Here is a 21,180-nt window from a genome sequence, read left to right as displayed (position 1 = left end):
CCTTCTCCCATGTTTCCTACCATAAGCATTTCAAGTTCAAGCTCTCCCAGACAGTGCTATCTCTCATTACCTGCTGCTCCCAAGCAGGACACACTACCTGTCTCCAATGATATGACACACTCTCACAGTCCCTCAGGATAATATGAACATGGAAATGCTCATGTACTTTCAGTAAACAGATACCTGATAGCCATGGGATTGGCTACTGCCCTCCTAGCCATGACATCTGCACTGATTTTTTCAGAAAGGCTCTGTCCCTTTTTAAGTGCCTTTCTCCAAGACAGTAACGAAGGGCATATCGTAAATCCAGAGGAGCAGCAAAAGAGTCCTGCTAGGCTGTCCCAGCCTGGCTCTGCTCTTCATGCCAAACCAATCTAACTCCACTGGCCTGAAAGAGCAGCTGTGCCACTTCAGCATGGGGCTCCTCTTGGTTAGCATTCTCCAAGTCCTGGGTGGGACTAATCTGGACACTGAAGGCAGGGATCCTCCCAGCCCCAGGCCCTGCTGCCCCATTTGCTGCAACTGCTGAGCACAGCGTGGTGTGAGGGATGCTGCCAGACCCACACAGACAGTGGACAGACACTCCCCTCATTTCCTTTTCACCTTGGTGACTTGTTCTCATGCTTCACACACCTCCTCCCCTTCTGTGGTGAAAAAGCACCTGTCTTCAGTTCCTGCCATGCCCCAAATTTCTGAGGTGTGCCTCAGACAGCAGCCAGTTCCCATCCTGTTTGCCTGGTGAACATAGCTGATTATCACGCCATCACATCCATCTAATTTCTCTGAAACCCACTCTCTTTATTCTAAACCATTTAGAGGACTGATGGATTTGAGAGGGCCCCATGATCTGGACATCACACCCAGAGAAAAAGAGGCCAAAATCCATAAGCAGGATTTGAACTTTCAGTCCCTGGGGGCTTGAACTGAAATGAGCAGAATCCAGTCCATGTGAGGCACTAACTCACTCAGTTCTCACTACTCAGCACTTGTGACGGCAGTAACTGGCAGTGGAATTGCTGCACAGTGTCATCCTCACAGAACATAGGGTACTCTCCAATTAAATTGGTACCACTTCTGTGCTGCCATTAGGATGACTTATTTGTTTCTGATTAATTAGGTTTCAGCTTCTTCCTTTTGGCATTGCGTTTTCCTCCTGTTCAGTCTATCTGGCCAGTCTAGGTCTGTGTTGGCACAGATCAGTCACTGCAATTCTGGATCAGAAATCTGTGCCTTTGATGAACCTGGCTTCTGGTTCCTGTCAATCTCTGTTGCGGGGTATCACGAGCCACACAGACACTCAGGCTCTTATGCACACATACAATGCAAGATCCCTGCAGTGGGAAAAAAGGGAAGAAGGCAGCCGTGACAAGGTCAGCTCCTTTGGAACCACAGAGAGGTGCCAACTAAAGGTCCCAGCAGCTCATCTGCCAGAGCATAAAGAGCAAACATTTGTCTCCTTGCTCATTTGAAGGTCTTGTCGTGGCTGGAGTGCTGGACAGTGGTGGGAGAAGGCTTGGGGGGGAGGACAGAACATGACATGACCCAGCTGCCTGCAGCACAGCTGCATCTCTGCAGCCACGGAGCAGGCCAGAGGGCAGCTCTGGCAGGGGAACCGGGCTGAGCCCGTGCGGCTGCTCGGCAGTCAGGGCACTGCTCTTACACAGCAAGGAACAAGTAGCAATGAGAAATCAAATCTCAAGGGGTTCCATCAATGTAAGGGAGAGAAGAAACTGAGGCATTCCATATCATTCCATGTGAAATTATTGAATGCTTGGAAATGGTGCCTTTTTTTTTTTTGGCAAACAATATATGGGGTCGCCAACGCGCAGATGGGAGAGCAGCTTATATTTAATAAAATAAAAATTGACATTGGTGGCACATTCTCATATACAGACATACATTATGGATGATATACACTTGGTATAGTTTGCACACAGCCTAAACGTTTGTCCTACAGATGGACAGGGAATTAGAGGGATAATAGTTTACATTACACAAACATTCCAAATGTGTGCTTTTCCAAACACAAGTTAGTGGAAAATCTACCTCAGAAAGAGAGGACAAACCACAACATAATCTGCAACTCCCACTTCCATGTACTCCCACCAGCTTCATGATGTGATTCCAGCAAATTAAGGGACCATCAAGCTAAAGTAATGAAATTTTAGCAAAAATCTCAGGTCTTCTCATAGAGAAGTTTTGCAATTCATGTTACCTTCATCTGGTAGCAGCGAACATGCACCAATGCACAGAAAGAAGACACCAGATCCTCTGGCCACACGTCCACCTACAGCATTGCTGAGGATGTTAAACCCAAAATATGTATCTATCAATGCTTTTCATCAAGCTGCCTGGCTTCAACTTCATTTTACAGACACTAATTTCACAGCACAGACACTGCCTCCAGATACGCCTTTGTGAACAATGTCCATTTTCATTTGAAAATGCCACTTTTACTGCGCAGACCTTGCCTAAAACACCATGTGAAGCAAGGCTTTCCTTTCCAGTTCTACCTGGAAAAGGTTTTTTATGTTCTCAGGCAGAAAACAACTGTCACATTTTTAAGTACTTAACTTGAAACTCAATTTTGCCATCTTTCATGCTCTTCACAAAGTCCTTCACAAAGACTCCAATTTATGAGCCTACCTCAAGTCATCCCCACCACAGAACTACCCCCTTTTAAAAGAGGCTTTAAGCCTCACGTCATTGAGAAACGCCGTATTTCTGGACATGTCCAGCAAATGTTTGAAACTGTCACTTTTTCAGTATTTTCTTGGGCTTGTTGGATAGTACAACAACAAAAACAAGAAAAGAAAAAAGAAAAAAAAAAAAAAAGGGGGAACCTTTGTCTTTCCAGGAAACAGAAACTTTCAGTCATCTCAGGGAAAGTTGTCTGTCTTTGAGAAGAAGACAACAAGAGAGAAAACTTGATATTAATGGAAGAAATGCCTGTTTCCTGCATTGACTGTGTTGTTCTGAGGGCTTTGCTCAATGCTCCAGGAACAATGTGTAAGAAAACATTGTCAGGCAGAGCAGCTCCTTTGTTATACTGAATTAAATTGGAATTAGGATTCCCTAAATCCTTTCTGCTGTGCCAGAGGAACACAGTGGAACTTTCAACTACTTTTCAGGAGGGGAAACCACTAACACCACAGCAACATCCTAAATCCCAGTTCCAAGGCCACTAAAATCAAGTCAGTAATAAAAGAGACAGAGTCCCAGTATATTACGAGTCCTTAGCAGCAATATTTGAGGTAATAGCTCTCTCCATAACGATTTCTCATGCAATTTTAGTCTCAAAGCTCAAAATTAATTACAAACATGAAACAAATCATGCTGTTAAAACATATATTATAAACAAATTATGCTCTCAAAAAAGGTAACTTATAGCCTGGGAAAGTAATTGATAAACCTAAAGTGCTCACAAATAACTGAAAAATGACAGGTCAAGTGATCACTGAGTGACCAACATATAAAACTACCCAGCACGAGACATAAAACATACAAACAGACTGCCACTCACTCATCACACACTGTAAATAAACCATATGGGCTTTTTTTGCATGTGTCCCAGTGCTGATGTTCCTGCACAGCGTTCCTAAGCCAAAACCTCTGAGCTGTTAAAAAGATTTTCATGCCTCAGCTCCACCCACTATGACACAGAATTAACATTTCTCTTCAGCCATCAGTTGAAAAAATAAAAACCAATATTCAAGACCATAACAATTTCCTGCTTAATTCCCATCCCAATTTCTGTGTGCTCAGCACTTTGCTATTGTGTCCCTCTCCAGAAGGACGGAACCTCCTCCACCTTCCAACCCAGGCTACACAGCCCTGTGTCACAGCAGCCACCATCACCAGCTACTGCGGGCCACCAACCCTCCTGCACAGGACACAGCTCCTGCCTGCAGCCAGCCCAGCCCAGCCTCCTGCTCTAACACCCCAAACATTGCCAGCCCTGCCAGGATGCCAAGTGCCTGGTATTCCCTGTCAGCTGATTCCCAGAGACTCGTGCAGCACAGTGTGTTGGACAGGATGTCAACTCAACAGCACTTAATAAACCCACAGAGAACTAATGCAATTGGAACCCGACAGAGTAAGGCATTAATACTGTGCATTTTAATCAAAGGGAGAGATAATAATTATATCTCTATGTAACTAGAAAAGCTGAAAGGTTCTAATGGGAAAAAATAAAACCATCTGTTTGCTCTAAATCATTAAATGAGTGCTTTAGGACAATGTCATCCCCCTAAAGCCTGTAACAATTTGGGCCTTAAGCAGAGATGCAAATTGATTAAATCCCAGCATATTTTGCCACAAATGGCGGAATCCAAATACCACTGAACAAACAGTAATTTCTGCCACGCATCATGAAGACAAGCCAAAGACACTTTCCCATTTCTGAGTCTGCAGACAGGAACACGATGAATGGTTTCAACCTAGGTTTTAAAAAGCTACGATATTCTTTATTTTGGGAATTACACAATATCCTGCTGCTGGGGGTCACAGAGCAAACCCCAAGCCCTAGTTCAGAGGTAGCTGTTGGGCTCACATCTCCCACATGAGAGATTGTCTCCAGTTGGATTGAGCCAGTGCAGCTCTGAAGGGGCAGGTGCTGAGGCCTGGAAAGTGGAGGTTTAGGATTAACTGGCTGCAGGGACTGGGGCTGTGCTAACAAGCAGCCAAGCATCATCCCACCAACAGCACTACTGGGTACCTGCACCCTCTCATTTAAATCCAGGCTTGGCTCTCTCAAAATTACAACTGTTTTTACACCCCAGGTAAGTATTTCTGTTGAACCTCACTTTGTCCAGCCAAGATCTGCTGAACACAGGTGGCTATGAGCAGCTTTCCAGAGCTACCTCAGCTTCACTGCCAACAGAAGCCACGCTGAAGTGATCCGCCACAAAGAAAATAACCGAGACACAGGCTTGTAATTATGGTAGAGGACTACCCCATGGGATCAGTTGGGTGTCGCTTACACCTGAAGGCTCTGACATGACCCCAACTACCTCAAGAACAGAGTGTCCAATGCACATGGCTCTGTGAGTCCTTCTCCAGACAGGGGAGGACCAAGGACCAGATCCCCGATGGAACAGCCCTGAAGCACAGAGATTTGAGGTGCTTTTCCCTGGCTGCCACAAACTGGCTGTGCAGAGGGATTTGCCTCTTCTATGCCCTTCCCAACAGGAAGGTTCCTGACTTACACCAGATCAGATCTTGCTCCTTAGTCTTTTCCCACCTCATTCACCTGACAGCCTGACAGGCTCCTCCACAACAGACATCTTATCAGATGTGACTGATTGCTGTAATCTGTACTCTGGGCAGCCATTAAGCAAATTACCTGAATCATTGCAAGGATTAGTCTCATTAACACATGATTAGCATCAAATTAAAATAATGAGTGTTTAACTTCTGATGTCTTCCAGTTGTTTGAACAGCTTGATCAGCCACACCAGGCTGGCAGGGAGGTGGTGGGTGTCAAAGAGTCAGGGAGAAAAACTACAAATAAATAAAAGGGTGGGCTGTGCCCCAGCAGAGCTGCAGCTGACAGAGACCACAGAGGCCCGGGCCCGCCAAAGCTGCTCCATGCACAGCCCGGGTCGGAGGCTCTCGGCCGGCCACACAGCCGAGCTCGGCTGGACAGGTCACCTTGCCTCGGCTCCTCTGTGCCCAGAGCTGAGACTTGCTGATGCCCCCGATGCCAATGCAGCCACTAAAACAACAGGGTGAGGCGATCTGATCCTTCTGTTCTCCTAGCTTTCTGGTCTTTTCCAAGTAAAGCAAATGCTAAAGAAGGCAAAGCAAAAATCCCATCACGAGCAATAATCCTGGAAGGTAGTTTTCTTCAGAAGCTCTCTTTTGAGCTGGGTATTATTAATCCATTGCCTTTTTTTCTGAATCCCCCTCCTCTCCTCCCCCAACCCTCCAATCACCTACTTTCCTGTCTCCCTACACCTGATGTGCCACTGGGACTGTGGCAAAGTCTCTCCCAAGTTGCAATTCCTTCCAACCTTCTGAAGGTTATTTGGCTTTATTTGCATGTCAAATCCATGACAGAGCTCACCGAGTTTCCTACTGCTGTTGATTCTCCTGCAGGACCACAGAGCTGCAATCTCAGCCTTGCCCAGCATTGCCTTTGGGCTGCTTTCAGCTCAATTTCCTCCCCATGTCATTGACAGGCACCTTCCTTATCTCTGAAGGAAAGGGGAGACCTAACATGCAAGATCTGCAGGATGGGGACCTAAATCCACACTCAAAACCACTTCTCTCTCCATGAAGGAATGACAGAACATGTGCAGCAGCCAATGTTTAAGCCTCAACATCTTGGTTATTTATTCTCTGAAATGCCACAAACCATAAGTACGTATTATAGACAAATCACTTGTCAAAGCTCTTCCCTAATTTAATTAAAGCCATTTTTTATTCATACAAGTGCAAAGAAGCAACTTAAACAGATAACATTTTTCACACTTACATAAAATGAAAATAGCCAAACTAAATTTTGGCAAAGCATATAAAAACAAAAGATCCAAGCAAAGAGTCTATATGTGCCAACTTCCATCTCTGCTGAGATGTTAGCAAGGAACTGCACACATAAAGTCTCCTGCTTCAATTTGAGATGGACTCCTGACCCTCCACACACCACAAACATACCAGTGGTTCCTGCGCTGGTGCCCAACAGTCCTTTCCACCCACCGGGCTGGAGCTGATCCTTGTCACCCACACTACTGTGAATCACTAACAGAGCAAGCAGCAAAACACTGCTTCAAGTTAAAGGTTCTCTGCCCCAAAAGCACCTTTCACTTATCCGCTGCGCATCTGACTGTTCTACTGGCAAAAGCACAGGTGTCCAGAACAACTGGGGGAAATGTGTTTCTCATGGCTCTAGTCCAAGCCTTAACACACATTTTTGCCTTCCATCCAGGTGACATCACAGGCCAACCCTGACAAGAAACACCTTCAAGCTGAGCAAAGCAAATTTGGGATCAGCAATACCAAGGAAAGAGCCCTGCTCTAACTCAAAGTTCACCAAAATTGACTGGGAGATAAAGGGACAGAAGAACTCCTATCCATACAAATGTACCTGCAAGCACCATTTCTGTCAACTGAAACCCCCTAACCACTCAAGTCCACAGGCAGTGTGAGGGAATTCTGCAGACCGGGCACAGTGCCCACCCCAACTGGTTTTATACCAGCATTTCCCAACATGACCCATTTCATACACATCAGTGACCAGCACTGCTGTCCACAGCAAACACCTCCTAATTCCATTGGGTTTTTTTACCCTCTGCTCTAGTGAATAGAAAATAATTTCTCAATTTACCCTCAAAGTTCCAGTTTGCTGCTGTGCCATCCCTTACAGCACTCAGCATCTCCTGATTCATGCGATACATTCAGGCTCCATCTGTGCATATTATTGACCAGATTATGTAAACTACGCTTTAGCAATTCACACTCACTTGGTTCTGCAGTACCTGTGGGTGCCAAGCATATGTTTCCCATTCTCCTTGCTCTCCTGGGCCATATGCAATCCCCTCAAACCAGCAGCTTTCCTATAGACCCAACTTGGTGCCTGGTATAAATCCATATAAATCCCATTGGCTGTACCAAACCCTGGATGTCAATCTGTTTGCTCAGTCTTGGTGGTACTCTCTGTGTGTGATCCCAAGGGCTCTGGGGGCCCAGCAGCACTGCTGGGTCACTGCTGACACAGCCCAGCCTTGCACTGGGCCTGGAGGGGCCGGTGGGGGATATTCCCTGAGCACCAAAGGAGATCTGGAAGGTGTGACACAGCTTGGGGGGCAGTATCAGTCCTCATCCCAACCGGAGCACGCAGCCCCTGGGCTCCCTTCTGACCCCCCTCAGCAAGGCAGCCAAACTGAAAAGCCAGCGTGCTAAAAACCCAACACAAATCGTAAAATCTGGTTTTCAAAACTGAGATATTGCTCTGTTGCTAGGCAAAATGGAAGGGTTTTCTCTCCTCTTTTTGGAGAAGCCTCTGCTCTCTTCTTGAGGGGCAGAGCTGAAAATCATACTGTCACTAATGCAAAATTAGACTGACAGCATGGAGACCTGCTTCTTATTCCAAGGCATGTCGCCATCCAGCCTGCTCCCTTCTGGGAATGACACCATGTACTCAAAGGATTTTACAAGGGAAAAAACAACCCTTAAGCCCACTGCTGCAGCAGGATGGTACTGGGGCTCTGCTTCACACTGCAGCAAGGAACAGGAACTTGAGCAGATTCCACAGGCACAACAAGCAGCTTCAGGCAAACAAAGAAACAGGTCCAGCCCCTTCACAGAGGAAGGGAACAGCTGTCTGGAATCCCAGCAGTTGGTTGGTCTTCCTCTCGTGTAGCTGTCACATTTAAGTAGTGAGCATGCACTGGGATATGCTGCTCCTTTGTTCCAAACTCTGGTATGTCTGTAACAGAGGGGGATTTCAAACACTTGAACACAGCAACAGAAATTTTCCAGTAGTGCCAAAGCAAGAGATGACACGTTCCTCTCTCTCGTCTGCAAGAGAGGGCACAGCACTGTCACTGCAGACAAAAGACATCCCCTGTCCTGTAGAGAGTGACACCAAAGTGGCATGACCCTCCAAAATAAACCTCCTATGTCTGTGGTAAGAGGAAGTCATTTGCAGAGCAGAATGTGACACTGCAAGCAGGTCCAAGAGTGCTACACACCAAGACACAGTGTTCCTGGCCCACGAGCACTGCAGAAACATCTGCATGGGCTGGCACTCTGGCACCAGGGAGCTCTAGGGCAGGTGCCCCATGCCCCTGCTCGATGAGCTCATCCCTTTCCAAGAGTCAAGCACCTAGCCAAAGGCTGTCCCACACTCACACCTGGATTAGCCAAGAACATGATCTGCACCCCATGAGAGGTTACAACCCAAAGGACTCCGTTCTCTCCCATCACCCTTCATCTGCTGCTTCACACACCCTGCAGAGCTGCAGGGATTTATTGCTGCCTCATACGAAGCAAACCAGGACATCCCAGGAGCCAGCACATCTGTGCTAGCTAACAGGCAAGCCCAGACAGGAATATTGACTTCCCAGGAAGAGTAAATAATTTCCCCCTTACTTCTGCTCACCTGGCCCGAGGTGCAGGAATCCAAGAAGGATGGGGTTAGTGCACAGCTCTAGTAATTAAATAGATAACTCAGACTAAGTGTTTGCAATTTCCTCAGCCAGCGTTTGTTAGGGATGCATCTGGATCTCCATAACCATTACCTTCTGCTACCTACAGGTAGAGATAATTATCCACGAGTAAACGATTACCTAGGCTATAAATTACCTACAAAAATTTGGGCTGGGGTTTTGCCAATCACCATTCCAATTAATTAACCAAAATTGACTAGCTGGCTTTAGACCAAATATTTCCTCATCAGTATTCCATGCCAGTGCATACGAGATGAAGGAAACAAACCAGAGAGGAGAGACAGGGAGAAATCCAATGAAGGTTAGAAGGAGCTGACAGCAACAGAGACAAGCAGGAATGGATTCCTGGTGTTTGTGGTGAATGCTCCCTGGTGTGGCACATGACAGTGACAAGGGCAGGACTGCGCACGGCACCAGCAGCACACTCACAGCCATTCCCATCAGGTGAGGACATCACAACCATCAGAGGGAATGGAAGAGCTCAGCAGCCTCTAAAGCCCCTCTGGATCAGGGCTCTGGGCACATTTCCAAAGCCTGTTTCGGTGAGCAGGGGACACAGTCACGTGTAGATTACCATGGCTGGGAAGGGGACACCCTCCAGGCCCAAGTCCCCCATTACCACAGGAGCTCTCAAGTCCTCAGTGCTCCCTTTGGCAGGAGCTGCTCAGACCCACACCAAAATCTGCACTTTCAGTAAAGGACAGAAAAATGTCACACCGACATAACCAAGGCATTGCACACCTGCAGAACAGCAACTGAGGCACCACATGCTCAGTCTGTGTGACTGTGCACACTGAGTATTGAAGAAATTCGCTTCATTCTCTGCTGAATGGTCCCTGCAGGCCAATGCATGTAGACTTTTCACATGTCCCTGTGTTCCAGGAAGATTCCTAACAGGAGAAACTGCCATTCCAAACAGAGCAATGAGCTCTTTGAAAAGTCCCCCTTGGGCTCAGCATCCCAGGGTACCCCAGAACCCTTCCAACAAAGCCCTGCAGGAGCCCTCGCCCCGAGCACAGCACACCTGAGCCCAAGTTCCCACTGCACAGCACCGGACAGCAGCCCCTTGGAGGTAACACCTCAGGCACAGGTCCTGCCGCACACTTGGGGCGAGGCTGAGCTCAGCTGGATCAGGTGCACGGGTCCACGCAACAGCATTCACTGTGTACCCTCTCTGAGGGACATGGAAAGAGAGAAATGTCAGAAGAAACCATGGTGTGATGCTGCCCAGGTCTTCCTTTCACCATTTGGGGTCTGCCCGCTCCAGAGCCTGACAGCTCCAGGCAGGTTCAGAAAGCCCTGGCTTCTGGGCAGAGCTTCACCTGATCACCAGTAAAGGACTCACACGGGTACTTTGTACCACAGCTCTCACACGGGATCACAGGTAGCGTGCACACGAGTGCTGGCACTCTGAGAAAAACCCCTGAGGAGTGCAAAACTGCAGTGAGAAATCTGAGCTGTTTCTTCCCTGCTCAGAACAACCCTGCCCCTCTGTCATAAACACAAACATGCAGTCAGCTGAAATGGGACCAGAATATTTATTTGGTAGTGATTTTTACTGCTAGTTCTTGAACATGTAATGCACCTCGTGCACTTCAAGGAAGATCTAAGGCTGTAAATGCTGACAAACCAAGTGATTAGCAGCCATTCTAGGCTGTTCTGGAGAACTCAGCAGGGAACTCCTTTCAAACCAAACAATCTGCAAAGAAAATCACTGTTTCAGATCATCTAGTGCCTTCCATATCACCTCAGAAATTGTTTTCAAGATGCTTTTCTCATGTCACCTCCAGTTATTGATTTATTAAAAAGCAACAAGATATTTCACTGCATAAAGTAAGATTTTTATTTATTTATGCAGGCCTGTCACTGTTGATAAAATACTGTGAATGCTAGAGATTACTGCACTCTGTATAATTAAAGGAAAGGGCAGACCTCTGTGAAAGTGCTCAACGGAATCCTGATCCTGCCCTGGCAGGAGGGGTGCACGGAGAGTGCAAAGGTGCTCCTGAGGACAGCAGAGCCCTGTCCCCCTGCCACTGACCTGGAACTGTCCCATGGCTTCCCAAAGGTATTCCAGGTCAGGTCAGGGTTCATCTCTGGGAATGCCAGACAGAAGATGCAAGTAGAAAACCTACTACCAGCCCAGAGCTTGCCAAGAGCGAAGGAGAACAATCAATACTCCACCAGCAAGTAAACAACCAATACAAAAAGCATCAAAGTCTCGTGTCTCCACTTGAAGTGCTGCACACGTGAGACACGGCCCAGCTGTATCCAACCTGCCCAGCTCCACCACAAAGCCAAGGCACTTAGGGGCTTGAGAAACACCTCCATTTTCAGCTCTATTTATGTGCCTGTAACAATTAAGCCATCATTCCTGCTTCTCCTGCCCTGTTCTCATTTCAGGTTTACTCAAACATTTGCTAATGAACAGTAAATCTTCAGACTACTTAGAACTGCTCTGGTTAATAAACTGAGGGCATTTCATCAACCTTATTCAAAACTCAAACTCATTTATGAAAAAATCCACATAAGTCTGCAAGAAAGATGGTTTCCACTCCCAGAAAGGCCCTGGCAGCACAACACAGGCTCAGGCTGACTGAAGCATTCTGGACAATAAGCAAAGTCTGATATTCAAGAGTTTTAGAACCTGAAAATGAAACACACAGATTATGAAAGCACGTGAGGCTGAAACTGTAACATGGGCACTTGAAGTGCCTGAAATGCTAGAAAGATGCTAGACACCAAGCACACTTAAGATGCACCTAAGCAGTGTGAGGTGTTCAGAGAAGAAGACTGAAGGCATCTAAGTTCTTACAGGTTTTGCTCAGGAATCCAAAATGATTTTGCAAAGCATCAGAGCACGCATGGAATTCCACATCTGGACCACGGTTTCATGCTCACCTGGCTGCATAAGTGCTCCTTGCCTATTACTGTACAGAGCTGAAAACAAGAGAAGATTACAGGCCAAGTGAAACTAAAAGCAAATAAATAGAACAGCAGCTACAGGAGGCAACTACATCTACCTGACAGGTTTTGGAATAACTAAGAAAAGCATGAAAGACATCTCTGCTAGGACAGACCTGACAACCTGACAACTCTGGAGTAGCTCCCCAGATCCCTGGGTACCAGCCTCCAGTGTCCCCAGGGTCAGCCCACATTGCAAACAATGCACTCTCCTCTGGCCAACGCAAGAGAGAAATCTTGGATGAGCAAAGCACAGACTAATCAAAAGTAAAAACCCAGAAGGTTTACGAAAATCAAGCGGAAAACGCCCTTCTCCTAAAGATCAGAGTGCTCTCAGTTTGCTTTAAACTAGTACTCTGGATTTACTTCAAAGCTGTATAACAATAAAGCCAAAATACAGGTTTCCATGAGTTGGATTTCCCCCTCAAATTACAGTAACAGGTGCCTTGGGAATTGCAAGTTTGCTCTATTTCAGAATGCAAAAAAGTTCCCTAAATGTCCCTTTGATCCATCACATTCTCAGTGCAGCACAACAGTCCAGTTCCCACCCCAGTGTCACTGTGCCCCAAAACTGCAAAGGAGGAAGGGGCAGGTGCAGCTGAGGCTCCTGCCTTGGGAAACTCTCCCATACTCCTGACATCACCAGCCAGGATGGCAGACTCGAGCCCAGTCACACAGGGACAGGTCCATGGAGCAGCTCCTCACTGGGTCCTGCTGCCTGGCTGGGACCCTCCTCAGCACTTGGCTCTCTTGGTCCTTTCTTTACTCTCAAGGTCATCCCTCGTTCACCTGATCATGCATTCTGCACCTCTCATCCCCCCGCTCATTCTTTGACTTTCAGTGAGTTCCAGCAAAGCTGGGCCTGCGCCTCCCAAGGACCAGCGTTGTTTGTGACACCCAAGGAACCACTGCCGTGATCCTTGGGGGAGCTCGGGGGACCTCAAAGGCAATAGTTCTCTGCCCAGGAGCAAAGAAACCATTACAGCTTGTACTAGAAGATTTAATAGGTGTCATAATTTATCATGTAAACCGAAAAGTGTTTCTTAATTAAGTGCGTACGTTAATGAATTTTTTAATTTGATCCCTGTAAGTACCTTGCTATACTAATTGCAATATTCTACACATTAGTCATCCACTGTTGCCCTTGGCTATTTTCTACCCTGAGAGGGAGAGATAGAGCTTTTCAGTTAAAGTTCATTTAACTCTTTCCACCCAACAAATTAAATTTTCTGTTCTTCACACTGGAGAGTGACAGCTGCATTCCAGGCCTGGAGCATGGAAATCATGGTGCTTGGCACACACACCACTAGGGATGGACACATCCTGGCCTGGTCTCAAATGCAGTGATTTGGGTTCATTTCATTACCTTGATTACCAACAGTACCAAGGGACAGAATTTCCAGCCCACTCACAGATCTAGATTTCCATGAGTGCTCCAGTGAGGCATTAGCTTCTCTGATACTGCCCACTTGTACCCAAAACTCAAGAGCAAGAGGGTGGTGAACCTTGCACTGAGCATTCAGAAAGTGGAAGAAGAGTAGATGGAGGCATGGTACACGGTTCAATCATCTCAGCAACCACCTCATCAACTACTTCTCCATTTAGAATAGACAAACGGGCACAACATGCAGCAATACTGAGGCAGTTCACGAATCTGACAGGCATCTCTGGCTACTTTCTACTTACCTGAACAGCTCATAGTGGGGCTTCAGACACCTCTGACACATTCCAGGCTACAAAGCAAATTCTCTCTCTGCAGGAATAATACTCTTGAACTGTGGAGGTTCATTAGATGAGCCAGCACAAACAGAGTGCCTTACTTCTAGCAGAGAGGCTACACAAACACAGTAAATGAAGTCCCTGGACCCCTACAAACTCAACGGCATGACAGGACAAAGCACAAGGGTTACACCAACAACGAGAGGAGAAGCTGATGTTGAACACACAGCTTCCTTCTCAGTGACTTCACTTGTTACTGCTTCTGGAATTTGCATAAAGGAACTCAGAATTGCAACTCAATGGTGATGAGAATGGAATGTGAGTGAGGAGTTGAGCTTTGTTTGGCCTTTCCAAGTCCTAAACCAGCCCTTTCTGAAGCCTCTTGAGTAGCAGTCACTGTGCTTGGCTTGTACAGGAGAGGCTGACACACCACAAAACATCCACTACTCCACACAGTTTTCGGGAACGGATGTGCTATCACTTCTTGCTAAGACCCAGGCAGCAGGGAGCAATGTGTTCGCACATGCCTGACCTATGTGCAGTGCTGAACATGATCAGCACCTGAGCAATTCTTCTACTTCCGCCTGTACTCCACATCCCTTCACTGTGACATGGAGATAGAAAACCAAGCAATGATAGAAATGTGGAGAGTTGCAATGTGACTTCTCCCACAGAACCCCAGCTCGGCCTGAGGGGTGAGGCTGCCAGCCCAGCAGTACACCTCGGATACTCTGCTGTCCTATGGCTGATTGTTCCAACTGGATGCTTCCTGCCACACCTGACTTGATTTATACTAAGATCCAGCAGCAACTCTTCTAATCAGATTGGAATTAAAGCTGCCTCTGAACTTCGAAGAACAGTAACACACCATGGTAATTCACCACAGTTTGTTCTCCACACACACCTCTGAGCACATCCTTGGTCTGCTTTTGCTGGCAGTTCTAACAAGCTCATGCATGGAATTAAGTGGATTACATGGAATATGTTTAACCAGCCCAAGAACCTCCAAGGCCAAGGTGGCTCTGGGTACCAACAGCTTCACTCATTCACGCCCCACTCACAGGTAGAGCCTGTAAAATTAATAGCAACAGCCCAGCAAAACACACTTCAGGGAAGTGAGATTCTTTACATGGGTGGCTGTCACCTGCTTTTCAACAAATTTCAAAGTGTTGCCTACAGCATCCTGTTGTATTAGATGAAATGCATCCTGACACCTTTCTCACTGTATTATGCTCGACCACTCTAATATTGAGATGCAAACCTCCCTCTCTATTTTTCAAAAAAAAAACCACGGCCCAGTAACTGCCAGAGGTCAGATCTTGGTGTTTGGCAGCAGACCCTGCCTTTCCAGTCCTACAGACACCAGAGGTTGCCAACCGCACCCTGTTCAAAAAGCCCTTCTCTGATGCCCTGACCACCAGCACAGTTATTCCCGGTAAGCTCAGAAACTGCTGCTGGCTGTTTCCCAGTCACCTCTCCTAGTGCCATCTACCACCAAAGCTGCACCTGAGTGCCAGGAAGGGATATCTTCCCGACGTGCAGCCCAACATCTTGCAGCCATAATGATCAAGTTAAATTCAAGTTCTCCCCCGACTATAATGCACCCCAACCCTCTGCTGACCCATGCTCGGCCAGTTCCAGTATTCGCAGCAGGAAAACACAAGCAATTTCATCAGGGATGATCAGTCAGCCACAGAGAAGAACTGGATAAGCAGAAAATAGTCTTGTTCCTCTTTCTGAATCCAAAATCTGAATTAAGAGGGTTAGAAAAGTGGTACTTGTCTTTTGCAGAGTCTGCAGAGACCACAAGCAAGTACATTTCCAATACTTCCACCACGCGTTACTAAAGCGCACCACAGGTAGACGTGTCAGAAAATCACCTTACCCACTACACGTACCATATGTTTATGAAGACACAAGTTACACATATTTTATCCTAGCGTGGGATCTGACATGACACTGTCAAACAAAGCTCACTGAGTTTGTCACTCAAGCAACGACATTCTTGTCATATTTATCCTTAACCACTCCCGCAGACGCTGCTTCCAGTACAGATTATCTTTGGTACGCAAGATACTGTTACTGTAATTACCCAAAGACAGACAGGGAATATACACCGCCATGAACTTGTGCTTCAGCCCGGACCCACCAATATGCAGTTACCTCTGGGAAAAATGGTAGCCGAGATACCACCAGGCTTCTCTCTCCAGAGCTCTGCACTTGTGGCCGTGTATCCATCCCTACGAACCTCCATTTCGATCCTGTGTCATTTTTCACAGGTATGAAACCATGACAAAGTACAATACAATGGAAAACACTGGGCTCATGATACTTTTCTCTCATGAACATCAACTGGACCATATTTTCAGTTAGTATAAGCCAGCACTAACACCTCTGGCATCACTGGAACGATGCCAAATTTACACCACTGAAGAACTTTGGCCCTCTGTTCCCTTGCACAACACCCCACGCTTGCTGTCACACCCATCACCAATTGCACATGGAGGCTTTGTCATGAGGCTGTTTTACACACACTTGGGCCTTTAGAGAGGGAAATCACATATTCCTTTTCTAAGTTCTCTGAGAAACCTTTGGGAAAGCTTAAGGCTACTCAAACAGGGGACAAGAAGAGCTTCCCAGATTTTGACCAACTTCTGCAGGGATTCTCCTGCCTTTAGTGGGATGTCATCATTCCAGTGCTCCTCCATCTGCAGCTACCACAGAAGCACTGGTACAAACATGCAACAGTGGTTAGGCAAACACTGCATCAGTCTGTAGCTGGTCTCCTCAGCATCTTTCTGAGAAATTCATCTCTGTGCTATTCTTTCCAAATTGTTCCTCTATCACGATAAAACAACTACTGACTTCTGGGTGGAGTGACCCCATGCCTCACGTGCTCTTTTAAGCACACATGCCAACCTACCTGCAAGCCATAATAACTACTGAAATGAAAATAAAACACCTCAGACCAGAGGCCAAATAACGCCTCTCACCTGATCATTTATTTTTGCCTGTTCTCTTAACCCTTTTTCACTGAGAACAGTGAAAAAAAAAAAAAAAAAAAAACTGGAAGGAGAAATGGTTCCTCAGTATAGAGGTGAGAAAAATGCAAGAATTGAACCACATGGTTTTATACTATATCACTCCAAGTCAAATGTCAACACACTTGAATCACACAAATGCCCTGAGTGATATATAAGTCACTAGTGAGGATTTTATTTATTCATTGTTCAAAGCACATCCTCCTTGTTTATCAGTCCCTTTTAATGATCACTGCAGCACAGAAACCACAGTTTTAGGGACTTAATTCCTGTCCTGCATCGTGCAGCCTCCTTGCCCCACACTGATGGAGCTGCTTCTTGGCTCCTGGGAATGTGGTAAGGATGAGTCCAAGATCTACTGGCACAGTTCAAACCATACCCTCATGCTCTTCTGTGAGTTTTGCCTCTCGGACAAAGGTTGTTCCCTGGGAATTCCCAGTAAGCAGGCACAAGACAAAACCCTGAAGCTCATTGACATCTGGTCTACCGTGCTGAAATGCCCTTTGACAGAACAAACCCAACTCTGGTGGCTGAACTAAATCTGAGGAAGTTTCTCTGCCATCGTTAATCGTGTCCCCAGCATCCCCACAAAGCAGATGACAGGTGCCCCAGACACTTTTGGGTCTGGCTGAATGGCATTTAATGCAGAAGACATCCAATCTGCCACTGAGAGCAGCACTAAGTGGCTTGATCAGAAATGACATCTGAGCCAAATGAGCTAATTAGTTTACAGGATTTTCCCTTTCTCCCCCTACAACAGGAGTGGATTGGTGTTTTCTCCTCAGCTCTGACCTCACTGCAGGGTGCCATCCTATTGTTGGACCCATAGCTGGTATTTATAAAGAATATGAGCTGCATGCGTTGGCAGTTCCGTCAAAGCCGGCACACACGCTGCCGACACACTGTCAGCTCTCTGTCAGGAGCAACACAGCGTCCCGGATATCAAAAGCCGTCGGAGCAACAACAGCTTCCACTTAAACAGCGAACCGGCACTGGCAAACCAGGACAGGACAAGCCTGAGGCTCTCCAAAGTTCATCAGCAAAGTCTGAGGGCTTCTCTGGGTTCATTTCTGCTTTCTCTGTGGCGGTGCTGGGAGCTCCAACAACCCCAGGGATGTCCAAGTTGCCATACTCAGTAAACCCACCAAATCTACTCTCACACCCATCTTGAAAGCTTTAAGTGAAAACAAAGTACCCACTCTTCTCCCAGTTCTTCAGGGCTCCCTTCAGCTGCCCAGATTCCTTCTTGGGGAGCACAGAAGCCACCGGCCCCTGGAACGCTGAGCGCCACTGACTGTGTCTTCCTCAAATCCATAGGAAAACACCCATCTTGTGGAGCAGCAGTGACACCATTGGCTAAATACAAGAAGTGCACTGGCTACTAGTTCCAGACAGGGCTCCAGTATTTCCACTGGCAAAGCCACAGCAGCACAGCCCCAGTGAAAGGGTAGTGTCCTGGGAGGCTGGATGACTGAATGGTGCACGTATCTCCAGATTCCAGGTAACAGCTCCAGACTTGCCAGCCAGTGAAGCAACTCAGGCCAGAATTTGCCAGAACAGACATCACAGATGGAGCATGGGCTGTAAACAATTCCCTTGAACACAACATTAAAGCTGCACCAGGCTTAGAATTCACTTATGAAGGATTTATGTTGCAGCTGGACAGAACCACTCCTTAACCTGCTCTAGCAGGTCCTCAGCAGCAGCTCTTCTACACTCACAAAGCCAAAGGTAACATTCCTGCGGCCCACTACCTCTGTGCCTCCAGATGCATCACCAAAGCCACAACCATGAGAAGAACCACCTCAGCTCCATCACGGAGCCACAGGGGGCTGCATACTGTCATACTTGCGCTGTCCGGGATTATTCTGGAACCCTTCCAAAATGCAGTGGGTGCTGCTGTTTCCAGCAGTCCCTTCAGCACATCAGCCGAGCTGCCTGGAAGCATTCAGGCCAGCTGCACAGGGATAGTCAAGGACTGGTGCACAACACTGGATTTGAGGGGTAGACCTTCATTACAGCAACAGTTTTAACTAATTAGAACTGATTTATGCAATTTAATATGCAATATTAAGCCATTTAATATGTAATTTATATAAGTACAGGTTTTATCAGGTCTTAAAAGAGCTGTTAACCTGGATAGGATAGAATATATTCATGCACCAACTCCTGCAAAATAGCCAAACAGCACATGGAACCAGTTCAATGATGCAAGCGAAGAGATTTGAAGATGTGCACAAATGTAAAACTAAGTTATCTTGCTCTACAAACACCAACTACAGCTTATTCACAGCTTTGTGGGATCTTGTGAAAACAGGTAACTGGCAGAACTCCTCCAAGCCTCTCTCTCTGTATTTTACCCGTAGCAGAGAAGGAGTGCAGCAGACAGGCCTCTGCACTTGGGGTATGAGCACGCGGGGCTTAGCTCTGCCTGCACTAGCAACACATGAGGTGGCTCTGAGTGATTCTAATCACAGCCAGCACCTCTGAAATGGCTGCTGTGGTATTTCTATCCCCTCAAATATCCTCCAGGAGCACTGATGAAAAGAGCAGCGCTTGAGAACAATACGCGTGTCTTGCTGAGAAACTAATTTACTACTGCACAGCAAAAGCAGGAAAACCCAAACCAAAGTCTTACCGAAGCTTTCACCAGGCTGGAGCAAGGGAACAGAGCTCCTCAGGTTCAGTACCACAGTCATTGTCCACACAGGAAGGGTTCCTCCACGCAGTTTGCTCACCGACATAGATCTCACTGCATCTCCTCCAGCTTCAGGCTCCTGCATGGAGCACTGTTCCTTTACTGCTGTGCCCACGTTGGGTGGCTCCAACTGAACAGGAGGAGGTAGCCAAGGGCTCCTTCTTCCTTGCCCTTTCCTGTCTCCCTCATAGGTTCCATAGGTAGGACTGAGCAAAGCACTCTGCACATGACAGCTTATGTCACCTGCTCCTCTGTGACTGTGCACAACATGAGACACACCCTCCTCTAGGAAAGAGGAACTCACACATGAGAAGTCATCACTGAAGGAGAAGTCTTCCAATGAACAGGCCACCGCATTTTGGTTTGCAGGAAGACAAACCTTTATATTGAAATTAGGGGTGGGAAGGATCCTCACAGCTTCGCTCTGAAGGTTCTGCCTGGGATGACTGGGGTAGAGACGTAGAACGGTGTCACAGCGAGCTTTCTGATGGAAGCTGTTCTCTGCCTGCCACTAAACCTAGTTTTTATTTCTCTTCCACCCTCACTTTCCATAAGAATCCAGGTTGCCATGCCCTGAGTATTTTCAGCTGTGTTATTTTCTGAGGAAGACTGAGCCGGCCCAGTGAGATGGGGTGACAAGGCTCCACATGCACCCAGTCCAACAGTGCAAGCACAAGGGCTGGAAGGAGACTCAAGACTGGATGCTTCCCAGTTAAACCACATGCAAGGCTGAGGAGACTGTGTCTTGCTAACCCCAGGAGGAAGTAGGGGAACTAGGCACACAAGAAGACAGAAGGGATCCCAATGTACCCTTAATCTATAAATATTTAAGCAGTCCCTCCTCCCCCTCTCCTCAACAACATATGCCAGCGTCTCCTTCAGCTCATAAAAGCCAATTCCCTCCTGCTGTTCCCAAGTACCAGGAATCTCCGAGTGGTGATTAGTGGATTACGTGCATCCCAGGGCCTGCCTCCAATCACTTTCCCCTGCAAATTGCTCAGCTCCAATGCAGCAGCACAGAGCAAAGTGGGCTCTGTCGCTGGGGCCTGGTCCTCATTATGGCCAGGAGACGGCAGGAGTTTGTTTACACGGCTGGAACATCATCCTCCCAGGCAGCTCATCAGACTTTCCCCAGGGTTTCTGCTCCCTCAATGCTTCGGAGTAATCACCACCAGCTACCTACACCCGGAGCAGCATCTCAGCAATCCACCAAGTCAACTGACAACAGCTTGAGGTAATATTAGCCCCCTTACAGGAAGGCAAGTGCTCTCCACACAAGGATGCTGGAGCTTAGCACCACTCAATAAATCAGAGCAGCATCCTGGAAAGCCTGCCATTAGTTCTGAGCCATTAATTTTTGCTGGGTCTTTGACACGACTGTTTGAGAGCACTATAACCTGCTCTCTCAAAGTTAAATTATAAAGAGCAACTTCCCTGAAGGTGCTAGTCTACTAACCCATTTAAGTCCTTGGCTAAACACCTCCAATAAATCACTCGGGAGCTGCAAGGCAGAAGGTTTCCTACTGCGCAGTATGTGACAGTGAGCCATTCCCTCTCAAAACAAACCCCAGACTGGGCCACCTTTGGC

The 21,180-nt window shown here is 47.1% G+C and overlaps 1 long non-coding RNA gene across 24 annotated transcripts in view; it reads right to left on the bottom strand.

Annotated features, from left to right (window-relative positions):
• LOC135298584 (uncharacterized) overlaps window positions 1-21,180 on the bottom strand; it is a 250,881-nt gene that overhangs the window by 122,529 nt on the left and 107,172 nt on the right. The window contains exon 1 of one of the 24 annotated variants that reach the window (XR_010360589.1): window positions 19,533-19,955. The exons of the other annotated variants lie outside the window; for them this stretch is intronic. This is a non-coding gene — a long non-coding RNA (uncharacterized LOC135298584). Of the gene's footprint in view, window positions 1-19,532; window positions 19,956-21,180 lie in introns of those variants that run through there. 24 annotated transcript variants of the gene reach the window in all.

This window comes from Passer domesticus, chromosome 4, assembly GCF_036417665.1.
Source record: "Passer domesticus isolate bPasDom1 chromosome 4, bPasDom1.hap1, whole genome shotgun sequence".
NCBI classification, from domain to species: domain Eukaryota; kingdom Metazoa; phylum Chordata; class Aves; order Passeriformes; family Passeridae; genus Passer; species Passer domesticus.
This window is presented reverse-complemented; position numbering and strand designations above follow the sequence as displayed.